The sequence below is a fragment of the Coregonus lavaretus genome, assembly GCF_964263955.1.
Source record: "Coregonus lavaretus genome assembly, chromosome: 5".
Lineage (NCBI taxonomy): Eukaryota > Metazoa > Chordata > Actinopteri > Salmoniformes > Salmonidae > Coregonus > Coregonus lavaretus.
The window spans coordinates 54,067,456-54,081,112 of record NC_139992.1 but is presented as its reverse complement, the minus strand read 5'-3'; positions in this window follow the sequence as shown (position 1 = coordinate 54,081,112).

Here is a 13,657-nt window from a genome sequence, read left to right as displayed (position 1 = left end):
CGACGCGCACCGTAGACTTGGTGCGGGGAGCAGGAACGGGCCGAGCCGGGCTGTCGAAGCGCACCCCTGACTTGGTGCGGGGAGCAGGAATGGGCCGGACTGGGCTGGCGACGCGCACCGTAGACTTGGTGCGAGTGGCAGGAACAGGCCAGACCGTACTGGGAACACACACCACTGGCCCTACGTGGGGATCAGGAACAGGCCGGACCGGACTGGCAACACACGCCAGTACCTCTCGCCGTGCCTCTACAACCTCCTTCCCCCTGGTGACCAGTGACTCCCGTAACCTGGCGTCCTCCTGCTGCCCCGTCGTCCACGGCGTTAGCCCCCCCTAAAAAATGTATGGGCTTCACTCCTACCCGTGGCCAAGGCCTCCATCCCTCTTGCCAGACTCGCACTCATCTCCTCCCACGTCCATCCTCTCTCCTCGTCACGCTGCTTGATCCAGTCAAGGTGGGATCTTCTGTCACGATCGTTGACACATGATGAAGCGGACCAAGGCGCAGCGTTGAAGGTGAACATATTATTTATTTAGAATGATCACACGATCAAAACAACAACGATAACGTGACGTCTACGGTATAACACAAACCAAATCAGAACAAGATCCCACCAAGAATAGCTGAAAACAGCCTACCTAAGTATGGCTCCCAATCAGAGACAACGAGCAACAGCTGCCTCTGATTGGGAACCACCCTGACCAACATAGATCTATATGATCTAAAACAAAACCCAAAACATAGAAAACACAACATAGAAGCTACCCCGTGAAACTAAACATAGAAAATCCACACCCTGGCTCAACATTTCAGAGTCCCCAGAGCCAGGGCGTGACACATACTGCTAAAGCAACACTGAGTAGTTTAAGGGGAAGCATTTAAATGTCTTGGAATGGCCTAGTCAAAGCCCAGACCTCAATCCAATTCAGAATCTGTGGTATGACTTAAAGATTGCTGTACACCAGCGGAACCCTTCCATCTTGAAGGAGCTGGAGAAGTCCCACCTGAGACAGGGGACTAGGACCGCGCAGGACTTCATCCTGGAGTTTCTCCAAAAAATCCATTTTAATTCCAGGTTGTAATGCAACAAAATAGGAAAAATGCCAAGGGTGGTGAATACTTTCGCAAGCCACTGTATTCAGACCACAATGTTGAGGATAACCATAACTTAAGGCCTTATGTATAATATATGTTTATAAAGGGTTTATGTTTAATTCAAACACATTCACTTAGGTAGTCACTTGGTGAAGGCTTCAGGACTAGAAGTTATTGAACCATGAAATCAACCAGGCCTCAGGACTTCCTGGCCTGATGACTCCTGGCTGTCCCCAATCTACCTGGTCGTGCTGCTGCTCCAGTTTCAACTGTTCTGCCTGCGGCTATGGAACTCTGACCTGTTCACCGGACGTGCTACCTTGTCGCAGACCTGCTGTTTTCGACTCTCTGTCTCTCTCTCTCCTTCTACCGTACCTCCTGTCTCGACCTCGGAATGCTTGGCTATGAAAAGCCAACTGACATTTATTCCTGAGATGCTGACCTGTTGCACCCTCTACAACCACTGTGATTATCATTTGACCCTGCTGATCATCCATGAATGTTTGAACATCTTGAAGAACAATATGGCCTCAATAGCCATGTACTCTTATAATCTCCACCCGGCACAGCCAGAAGAGGACAGGCCCCCCTCAGAGCCTGGTTCCTCTCTAGGTTTCTTCTTAGGTTCCTGGCTTTCTAGGAAGTTTTTCATAGACACTGTACTTCTACACAGTAGTTTGTCCACGCATTACCGGGGGCAAACTACCCACCCTCCAAGACACCTAGAGCACCCGGTGTCATAGTAAGGACAAAAAGATCATCAAGAACATCAACCACCCGAGCCACTGCCTGTTCACCCCGCTATCATCCAGGAGGTGAGGTGAGTACAGGTGCATCAAAGCTGGGACGAAGAGACTGAAAAACAGCTTCTATCTCAAGGACATCAGACTGTTAAACAGCCATCACTAGCACATTAGAGGCTGCTGACTATACACATAGACTAGAAAGCACTAGCCACTTTAATAATGTTGACATATCTTGCATTACTCATCTCATATGTATATACTGTATTCTATACTATTCTACTGTATATTAGTCCATGCCGCTCTGACATCGCTCGTCCATATATGTATATGTTCTTAATTCATTCCTTACTTTGATTTGTGTGTATTGGGTATATGTTGTGAAATTGTTAGATATTACTGCACTGTCGGAGCTAGAAGCACAAGCATTTCACTACACCCGCAATAACATCTGCTAAACACGTGTATGTGACCAATACAATTTTATTTCGTTTGATTTAAATCTGCATTGCTTGCTGTTTGGGATTTTAGGCTGGGTTTCTGATGTAAAAAGGGCTTTATAAATACATTTGATTTGATTGAATGCAACAACCATGTCTCTGGCACTAACAAACACAGTCAATGGTGCATATCTCTCACATTCACTTAAAATGCATGCTGCGAAATATGCAAATAAGGCTTTACAACCTACAACGTTAAATCCCCCCCCCCTAAAAAAAATATGTCATTCCATAACACAAAAAAATTGTAACAGCATTAACTCTAATTGAGTGTTAATTTCAAGTGGAATTTGCAACACCCATGGTGTTAGGGACCAACCCTCTAGCGGTGTTAGTTTGTGAACACGTTGAAAACTGTTAGTTATATCGGTCACATGACATTTCTAAGAAAGTGTTAAAATTCTGATATTTTTATTTATTTTTATTTCACCTTTATTTAACCAGGTAAACCAGTTGAGAAGAAGTTCTCATTTACAACTGCGACCTGGCCAAGATAAAGCAAAGCAGTGCGATAAAAACAACAACACAGAGTTACATATGGGGTAAACAAAACATAAAGTCAAAAATACAACAGAAAATATATATACAGTGTGTGCGAATGTAGTAAGTTATGGAGGTAAGGCAATAAATAGGCCATAGTGCAAAATAGTTACAATTTCACATTAACACTGGAATGATAGATGTGCAAAAGATGATGTGCAAATAGAGATACTGGGGTGCAAATTAGCAAAATAAATAACAATATGGGGATGAGGTAGTTGGGTGGGCTAATTTCAGAAAGGATGTGTACAGGTGCAGTGATCGGTAAGCTGCTCTGACAACTGACGCTTAAAGTTAGTGAGGGAGATAAGATTTTTGCAGTTCGTTCCAGTCATTGGCAGCAGAGAACTGGAAGGAATGGCGGCCAAAGGAGGTGTTGGCTTTGGGGATGACCAGTGAGATATACCTGCTGGAGCGCAGACTACGGGTGGGTGTTGCTATGGTGACCAGTGAGCTAAGATAAGACAGGGATTTGCCTAGCAGTGATTTATAGATGACCTGGAGCCAATGGGTTTGGCGACGAATATGTAGTGAGAGCCAGCCAACAAGAGCGTACAGGTCACAATGGTGGGTAGTATATGGGGCTTTGGTGACAAAACGGATGGCACTGTGATAGACTACATCCAATTTGCTGAGTAGAGTGTTGGAGGCTATTTTGTAAATGACATCGCCGAAGTCAAGGATCGGTAGGATAGTCAGTTTTACGAGGGCATGTTTGGCAGCATGAGTGAAGGAGGCGTTGTTGCGAAATAGGAAGCCGATTCTAGATCTAACTTTGGATTGGAGATGCTTAATGTGAGTCTGGAAGGAGAGTTTACAGTCTAACCAGACACCTAGGTATTTGTAGTTGTCCACATACTCTAGGTCAGACCCGCCGAGAGTAGTGATTCTAGTCGGGTGGGCGGGTGCAAGCAGTGTTCGGTTGAAGAGCATGCATTTAGTTTTACTAGTGTTTAAGAGCAGTTGGAGGCTACGGATAAGTGTTGTATGGCGTTGAAGCTCGTTTGGAGGTTTGTTAACACAGTGTCCAATGAAGGGCCAGATGTATACAAAATGGTGTCGTCCGCATAGAGATGGATCCGAGCATCACCAGCAGCAAGAGCGACACCATTGATATACACAGAGAATAGAGTCGGCCCGAGAATTGAACCCAGTAGCACCCTATAGAGACGGCCAGAGGTCCAGACAACAGGCCCTCCGATTTGACACATTCAACTCTATCTGAGAAGTAGTTGGTGAACCAGGCGAGGCAGTCATTAGAGAAACCAAGGCTATTTAGTCTGCCAATAAGAATGCGGTGGTTGACAGAGTCGAAAGCCTTGGCCAGGTCGATGAAGACGGCTGCGCAGTACTGTCTTTTATCGATCGCGTTTATAATATCGTTTAGGACCTTGAGCGTGGCTGAGGTGCACCCATGACCAGCTCGGAAACCGGATTGCATAGCGGAGAAGGTACGGTGGGATTCGAAATGGTCGGTGATCTGTTTGTTAACTTGGCTTTCAAATACTTTCGAAAGGCAGGGCAGGATGGATATAGGTCTGTAACAGTTTGGATCTAGAGTGTCACCCCCTTTGAAGAGGGGGATGACCGCGGCAGCTTTCCAATCTCTGGGGATCTCAGACGTTACGAAAGAGAGGTTGAACAGGCTAGTAATAGGGGTTGTGACAATTTCGGCGGCTAATTTTAGAAAGGGTCCAGATTGTCTAGCCCAGCTGATTTGTAGGGGTCCAGATTTTTCAGCTCTTTCAGAACATCAGCTGTCTGAATTTGTGTGAAGGACAAGCGGGGTGGGGCATGGGCAAGTTGCAGCGGAGTGTGCAGAGCTGGTGGCCGGGGTAGGGGTAGCCAGGTGGAAAGCATGGCCAGCCGTAGCAAAATGCTTGTTGAAATTCTCGATTATTGTAGATTTATCGGTGGTGACAGTGTTTCCTAATCTCAGTGCAGTGGGCAGTTGGGAGGAGGTGCTCTTATTTTCCATGGACTTTACAGTGTCCCAAAACCTTTTGGAGTTAGTGCTACAGGATGCAAATTTCTGTTTGAAAAAGCTAGCCTTTGCTTTCCTAACTGATTGTGTATATTGGTTCCTGACTTCCCTAAAAAGTTGCATATCGCGGGGGCTGTTCGATGCTAATGCAGTACGCCACAGGATGTTTTTGTGCTGGTCAAGGGCAGTCAAGTCTGAGGAGAACCAGGGCTATATCTGTTCTTAGTTCTGCATTTTTTGAATGGGGCATGCTTATTTAAGATTGAGAGGAAAGCACATTTAAAGAACAACCAAATCAAATCAAATCAAATCAAATCAAATGTTATTGGTCACATGCGCCGAATACAACAGGTGCAGACATTACAGTGAAATGCTTACTTACAGCCCTTAACCAACAGTGCATTTATTTTAAACAAAAAAAGTAAGAATAAAACAACAACAAAAAAAGTGTTGAGAAAAAAAAGAGCAGAAGTAAAATAAAGTGACAGTAGGGAGGCTATATATACAGGGGGGTACCGTTGCAGAGTCAATGTGCGGGGGCACCGGCTAGTTGAGGTAGTTGAGGTAATATGTACATGTGGGTAGAGTTAAAGTGACTATGCATAAATACTTAACAGAGTAGCAGCAGCGTAAAAAGGATGGGGTGGGGGGGCAGTGCAAATAGTCCGGGTAGCCATGATTAGCTGTTCAGGAGTCTTATGGCTTGGGGGTAGAAGCTGTTGAGAAGTCTTTTGGACCTAGACTTGGCACTCCGGTACCGCTTGCCGTGCGGTAGCAGAGAGAACAGTCTATGACTAGGGTGGCTGGAGTCTTTGACAATTTTGAGGGCCTTCCTCTGACACCGCCTGGTATAGAGGTCCTGGATGGCAGGAAGCTTTGCCCCAGTGATGTACTGGGCCGTACGCACTACCCTCTGTAGTGCCTTGCGGTCAGAGTCCAAGCAGTTGCCATACCAGGCGGTGATGCAACCAGTCAGGATGCTCTCGATGGTGCAGCTGTAGAATATTTTGAGGATCTGAGGACCCATGCCAAATCTTTTTAGTCTCCTGAGGGGGAATAGGCTTTGTCGTGCCCTCTTCACGACTGTCTTGGTGTGTTTGGACCATGATAGTTCGTTGGTGATGTGGACACCAAGGAACTTGAAGCTCTCAACCTGTTCCACTACAGCCCCGTCGATGAGAATGGGGGCGTGCTCAGTCCTCTTTTTTTTCCTGTAGTCCACAATCATCTCCTTTGTCTTGGTCACGTTGAGGGAGAGGTTGTTGTCCTGGCACCACACGGCCAGATCTCTGACCTCCTCCCTATAGGCTGTCTCATCGTTGTCGGTGATCAGGCCTACCACTGTTGTGTCGTCGGCAAACTTAATGATGGTGTTGGAGTCGTGCCTGGCCATGCAGTCATGGGTGAACAGAGAGTACAGGAGGGGACTGAGCACGCACCCCTGAGGGGCCCCCGTGTTGAGGATCAGTGTGGCAGATGTGTTGTTACCTACCCTTACCACCTGGGGGCGGCCCGTCAGGAAGTCCAGGATCCAGTTGCAGAGGGAGGTGTTTAGTCCCAGGATCCTTAGCTTAGTGATGAGCTTAGAGGGCACTATGGTGTTGAATGCTGAGCTGTAGTCAATGAATAGCATTCTCACGTAGGTGTTCCTCTTGTCCAGGTGGGAAAGGGCAGTGTGGAGTGCGATAGAGACTGCATCATCTGTGGATCTGTTGGGGCGGTATGCAAATTGGAGTGGGTCTAGGGTTTCTGGGATTATGCTGTTGATGTGAGCCATGACCAGTCTTTCAAAGCACTTCATGGCTACAGACGTCAGTGCTACGGGTCGGTAGTCATTTAGGCAGGTTATCTTAGAGTTCTTGGGCACGGGGACTATGGTGGTCTGCTTGAAACATGTTGGTATTACAGACTCAGTCAGGGACATGTTGAAAATGTCAGTGAAGACACTTGCCAGTTGGTCAGCACATGCTCGGAGTACACGTCCTGGTAATCCGTCTGGCCCTGCGGCCTTGTGAATGTTGACCTGCTTAAAAGTCTTACTCACATCGGCTACGGAGAGCGTGATAACATAGTCATCCGGAACAGCTTGTGCTCTCATGCATGCTTCAGTGTTGCTTGCCTCGAAGCGAGCATAGAAGTGGTTTAGCTCGTCTGGTAGGCTTGTGTCACTGGGCAGCTCGCGGCTGTGCTTCCCTTTGTAGTCTGTAATAGTTTTCAAGCCCTGCCACATCCGACGAGCGTCAGAGCCAGTGTGGTATGATTCAATCTTAGACCTGTATTGACTCTTTGCCTGTTTGATGGTTCGTCGGAGGTCATAGCGGGATTTTTTATAAGCGTCCGGGTTAGAGTCCCGTTCCTTGAAAGCGGCAGCTCTACCCTTTAGCTCAGTGCGGATGTTTCCTGTAATCCATGGCTTCTGGTTGGGGTATGTACGTACGGTCACTGTGGGGACGACATCATCGATGCACTTATTGATGAAGCCAGTGACTGATGTGGTGTACTCCTCAATGCTGTCTGAAGAATCCCGGAACATGTTCCAGTCTGTGCTAGCAAAACAGTCCTGTAGCTTAGCATCTGCGTCATCTGACCACTTTTTTATTAACCGAATCACTGGTGCTTCCTGCTTCAGTTTTTGCTTATAAGCAGGAATCAGGAGGATAGAGTTATGGTCAGATTTGCCAAATGGAGGGCGAGGGAGAGCTTTGTATGCGTCTCTGTGTGTGGAGTAAAGGTGGTCTAGAGTTTTTTTCCCTCTGGTTGCACATTTAACATGCTGGTAGAAATTAGGTAGAACGGATTTAAGTTTCCCTGCATTAAAGTCCCCGACCACTAGGAGCGCTGCATCTGGATGAGCGTTTTCCTGTTGATTAATGGCCTTGTACAACTCATTCAGTGCAATCTTAATGCCAGCATTGGTTTGTGGTGGTAAATAGACAGCTATGAAAAATATAGATGAAAACTCTCTTGGTAAATAGTGTGGTCTACAGCTTATCATAAGGTACTCTACCTCAGGCGAGCAAAACCTAGAGACTTCCTTAGTATTTGATTTTGTGCACTAGCTGTTGTTTACAAATATACACAGACCGCCACCCCTTGTCTTACCAGAGTCAGCCGTTCTGTCCTGCCGATGTAGCGTATAGCCTGCTAGCTGAATGTTATCATTGTTGTCATTCAGCCACGACTCCGTGAAACATAAGATATTACAGTTTTTAATGTCCCGTTGGTAGGATAACCGTAATCTTAAATCGTCCATTTTATTCTCAAAAGCTTGAACGTTGGCTAATAGGACTGATGGAAGAGGCAGTTTACTCGCTCGCCGTCGGATCCTTACAAGGCACCCGGATCTGCGTCCGCGATATCTCCGTCTCTTCCTCACGCGAATGACGGGGATTTGGGCCTTGTCGGGTGTCTGTATGATATCCTTCGCGGCCGCCTCGTTGAAGAAAAAATCTTCGTCCAATGCGAGGTGAGTAATCGCTGTCCTGATATCCAGAAGCTCTTTTTGGTTATAAGAGACGATGGCAGAAACATTATGTACAAAATAAATTACAAATAACGCGGAAAAACACACATAATAGTACAATTGGTTAGAGGGCTGTAAAACGGCAGCCATCTTCTCCGGCGCTGTTCTAATATACCAGGCATCCTCTACTTACAGAATGAGGTCAATATCCATCCAGGATACCCGGGCCAGGTCAATTAGAAAGGCCTGCTCGCTAAAGTGTTTTAGGGAGCGTTTGACAGTGATGAGGGGTGGTCGTTTGATCGCAGACCCATTACGGACGCAGGCAATAAGGCAGTGATCGCTGAGATCCTGGTTGAAGACAGCGGAGGTGTATTTAGAGGGTAAATTTGTCAGGATGATATCTATGAGGGTGCCCATGTTTACAGATTTAGGGTTGTACCTGGTAGGTTCGTTGATAATTTGTGTGAGATTGAGGGCATTAAGTTTAGATTGTAGGTTAGCCGGGGTGTTAAGCATATCCCAGTTTAGGTCACCAAGCAGTACGAATTCTGAGGATAGATGGGGGGCAATCAGTTCACATATGGTGTCCAGGGCACAGCTCGGGGCTGAGGGGGGTCTGTAGCAAGCGGCAACAGTGAGAGACTTATTTCTGGAAAGTTGGATTTTTAGAAGTAGAAGCTCAAACTGTTTGGGCACAGACCTGGATAGTACGATAGAGCTCTGCAGGCTATCTCTACAGTAGATTGCAACCCCACCCCCTTTGGCAGTTCTATCGAGATGGAAAATGTTGTAGTTGGAGATGGAAATTTCAGAATTTTTGGTGGCCTTCCTAAGCCAGGATTCAGACACTGCTAGAACATCAGGGTTGGCGGAGTGTGCTAACGCAGTGAATAACTCAAACTTAGGGAGGAGGCTTCGGATGTTAACGTGCAAGAAACCAAGGCTTTTACGATTACAGAAGTCAACAAATGATAATGCCTGGGGAGTAGGAGTGATACTGGGGGCTACAGGGCCTGGGTTAACCTCTACATCACCAGAGGAACAGAGGAGGAGAATAAGGATATGACTTAAGGCTTTAAGTACTGGTCTTCTAGTGCGTTGGGTACAGAGAAAAAAAGGGGCAGGTTTCCGGGCGTTGTAGAATAGATTCAGGGCATTATGTACAGAAAAGGATATGTAAGGATATGAGTACAGTGGAGGTAAACCTAAGCGTTGGGTAACGATGAAAGAGATAGCATCACTGGAGGCACCGATTGAGTCGGTCTCCGCGTGTATGGGGTTGGGACAAAGGAGCTATCTAAGGCAGGTTTAGCTGGGCTGGGGGATGTACAGTGAAATAGTACAATAAGAAATAACCGAAACAGCAATAAGCAAGGCATATTGACATGGAAGAGAGGCATAAAGCAATCACAGGTGTAATTCGAGAGAGCTAAGACAACAGCTGGTAATGGCGACAAAGTTTGGGCTGAGGCTAAACATAAACAGGATGCGGTACCGTAAAAAGGAACAGTCCAGCAGGCATCAGCTGTATAGCTGAGTTATCATAAGGTCCGGTGAACAGCAATAGGATAGTTCGGAGGTAGTTCGGGGGCTGCTATAGCACTAGCGAGCAAGAGGCCACGGCTAGCGTGTGCTAGCGGGCCGGGGTTAGCAGATGGATCTTTGTGGTCGACGTTGTAACGGGAAGCCTGTTGTAACCATATCAGACGATTTCGTCGGCAGACCAGTCGTGTTGGATCGGCGGGGCTCTGTGTCAACACTAGGAGGTCCCGTCCGGTTGACAGAGAGGTAGATAGCCGGGAGATGGGCCTGGCTCAAGGCTAACTCAGGGCTGATTAGCCAACCACAAACGTCCATTTGGTTGCAGCTAGCTAGTAGCGATGAATCCGGTGTTAAAGGTTCAGTGATTCCGTCAGAATTTTTTTTTATGTTTAGGGTCGATAACGCGCTGTGCAGACAGCGCAGACTGGCTGAATAATAGTCCAGGCTAGAGCTGTCTGGTAGGTAGTGCAGGCCACGGACAATGGTGAAGACCGCTAACGTTGGCTAATAGCAAGTAGCTAGTTAGCTGGCTAGCTGGCTAGTTTCAGCCAGAGGTTCTGGATAAAAATGTATGAAGAAACAACAGAATCCGTTCCACATTGGGTGAGGCGGGTTGCAGGAAAGTATATTTAGTTAAAGGATGGTAAGTGAGATTGAGAAATATATACGAAAAAGACAAAAAAAACAAAAAACTGGCTATTTACATAAGGACACTACAGAAAACACGACCGCACTGCTATGCCATCTTGGATACCTCTTAAATTTGCTGTGTAGCCTGTCAGGCCCTAGTCAGGCCCTAGTCAAAACATTCAAATGAATCCCTTTAGTTAGGTTTTGATGAGATGGGACGCAGCTAATGTCAGAAGTGACTTTTCATAGCAGGTTAGGAGAACTTACGCAGCAGGTTAGGAGAAGTAACGTAGCAGGTTAGGAGAATTAGGTTAAGGTTAGGAAAAGGGTTAAAGCTAAATTAAATGCAAAGACTCTCCCCTGTGCGACTTAAACATTCAATTTTGACGGCACTTTGACATTAGCGGCATCCCTTCTAGACATGACCCTGTAGTCGAGGTAGAAGAGGAAGTGAGACACCCCACTCTCTTTTTTTTGGTACAATGAAAGTCAATGAACTAAGTAGACCAGACCCAGCTGCTATTGCATTGGTGTCTATGGGAGACCCAGCCCATTAACTAGACTGGAATTTACAATTTTCTTCAATGGTAAACAACCTGAGTGAACTGTCATCCCAAGCCACGTCCTCAGAGCATGTGCAGACCAGCTGGCTGGAGTGTTTATGGATATATTCAATCAAGTCAAATCAAATTTAATTTGTCACATGCGCCGAATACATGTCACGGATACGGCCGAGGCTGCCCCTCCTCCTCGTTCGGGCAGGCTTCGGCGGTCGTCGTCACCGGAGTACTAGCTGCCACCGATCGATGTTTCTGAGTCTCACTAGTTCTGTCTGTATTGTTCACACCTGTTACCCATTAGGCTTATTAGTTTCCCTATATTACCTCTGTTTTCCATCCTGAGTGTGTGCGTGATTGTTCTTGTTACGTCGTTCTGTTCAGCTGTTGTTTTTGCTCTTCCCTGCGTGGAGGGTTTGCATTATTTACTTGGAGTTGAGTAAAGCCATTTAATTCTCAGTTCTGTGTCCTGCGCCTCATTCCGTTTCCCCACTGCACCCAGACGCTGACAGAATCACGCACCTGTTATGGAGTCAGCAGGCACGCCCGATCCCAGCGCTTCGGTGGAGGAACGCATCCACCAGCACGCGACCATCCTGCAGCGACTAGGCTCGGCTCTGGATCAAGTGATCCACACCATGGATCGATGGGAGAGAGTTGGGTTGTCTACACCTCCTCTTTCGCCGAATTCTCTCCCATCAGGATCCTCAACCCCTGGGTCCAATGGTCTTCGGCTTTCGCTCCCGAGGGAATACGATGGGACAGCTGCCGGGTGTAAGGGTTTCCTGCTCCAGGTGGAGCTTTACCTGGCCACCATCCACCCGGCTCCCTCGGGATACGAGAGCGTGTCCGCCCTCATCTCCTGTCTGTCGGGCAGAGCCCTGGAATGGGCCAACGCGGAGTGGGGTGGAATAGACGCTGAGTCCGTTCGCTATGAGGATTTTACCCGCCGTTTCCGGGCAGTTTTCGATCATCCGCCTGAGGTGAGAGCAGCAGGGGAGCGTCTGTTTCACCTCAGTCAGGGAAGGAGGAGCGCACAGGAATACACCCTGGATTTCAGGACACTGGCAGCCAGCGCGGGATGGAACGAGAGGGCCCTGATTGATCACTACCGATGCAGTCTACGGGAGGACGTTCGTCGGGAGCTGGCCTGCAGGGACACTAATCTTAACCTGGACCAGCTGGTAGATTTATCGATCCGGCTGGATAACCTGTTGGCTACCCGCGGACGTCCAAATCAGGGTCCGTCCAGTCCATCCCCCAGCACTTCTGAGTCCACACCTATGGAGCTTGGAAGTGCTGATGCGGAGAGGCCGAGCAAGGGGGTGGTCTCCTGCACCAACTGTGGCCGCAGAGGACACACTGCGGGCCGGTGCAGGAGAAGACCCTCATGGAATCGAGGCAGCAGGCAGGGTTCTGGGGGATCATCTCAGGTGAGTAGGCACCCAACTCACCCAGAGCTCCCTGTTGCTCACGTGATGATTAATGTTATTTTCCCTGAGTTTTCCCCACATTCCCAGCATAGGGCGCTCGTAGATTCCGGCACAGCTGGGAATTTTATGGACAGATTGGTTGCGCATAGATTAGGGATTCCTATATTGCCGTTAGATGTGCCCTTCCCCATACGTGCCCTAGATAGTTGCCCATTAGGGTCAGGTATGGTTAGGGAGGTCACAGCTCCACTTCGGATGGAGACACAGGGGGGTCATGAAGAGAGAATTAGTCTCTTCCTCATTGATACCCCTGCGTTTCCCGTGGTGCTGGGCTTTCCCTGGCTAGCCACCCATGACCCCAGTATTTCGTGGCAACAGAGGGCTCTTAAGGGATGGTCACCTCAGTGCTCGGGAAGGTGTGTAGGTGTTTCCGTAGGGGCAACCACGGTGGAGAGTCCAAACCATGTCTCCGCTTATCCAAGATGGCGTAGTAGTGCAGTCCTGTTTTTGTCGTGTGTCTGTAAATAGCCTGTAAATACCCTGTTTTTTTGTATTTTTCGTACATATTTTCCTATCAGACTTTTCATCCTTCTACAAAATATACTTTCCTGCAACCCGCCTCACTCAATGTGGAACGGATTCTATTATTGACTTACCTTTTATCTAGAATCTCCAGTTGAAACTAGCTAGCCAGCTAACTAGCTACTTGCTATTAGCCACAATTAGCGGTATTTCACCCAGAACATTGGATTTTTCTGCCGGAATAATTTAATCACTGGACATTAATCACTGGATCGCAACTAGCTAGCCGCAACCGAATGGATGTTGCTGTTTGGCTAATCACCACTGCCCCCGATGCAAGCACCAGTTAGCCTCGAGCTAGCCTAGAGCCAGGCTCATATCCCGGCTATCTACCTCTAGGTCTACCGGACGGGAGTAGCCAGCTAACTAGCTACTTGCTATCAGCTACCGTTAGCGGTTTTTCACCATTGTCCATGGCCTGCACCACCTACCAGCCAGCTCTAGTCTGGACTATTATTCGGCCAGTCTGCACAGCGCGTTATCGACCCAGAACATATCAGTTTTTCTGCCGGAATCACTGAATCACTGGACCTTTAACTCCGGATTCATCGCTACCAGCTAGCTGCAACAAAATGGACGTTGTGGT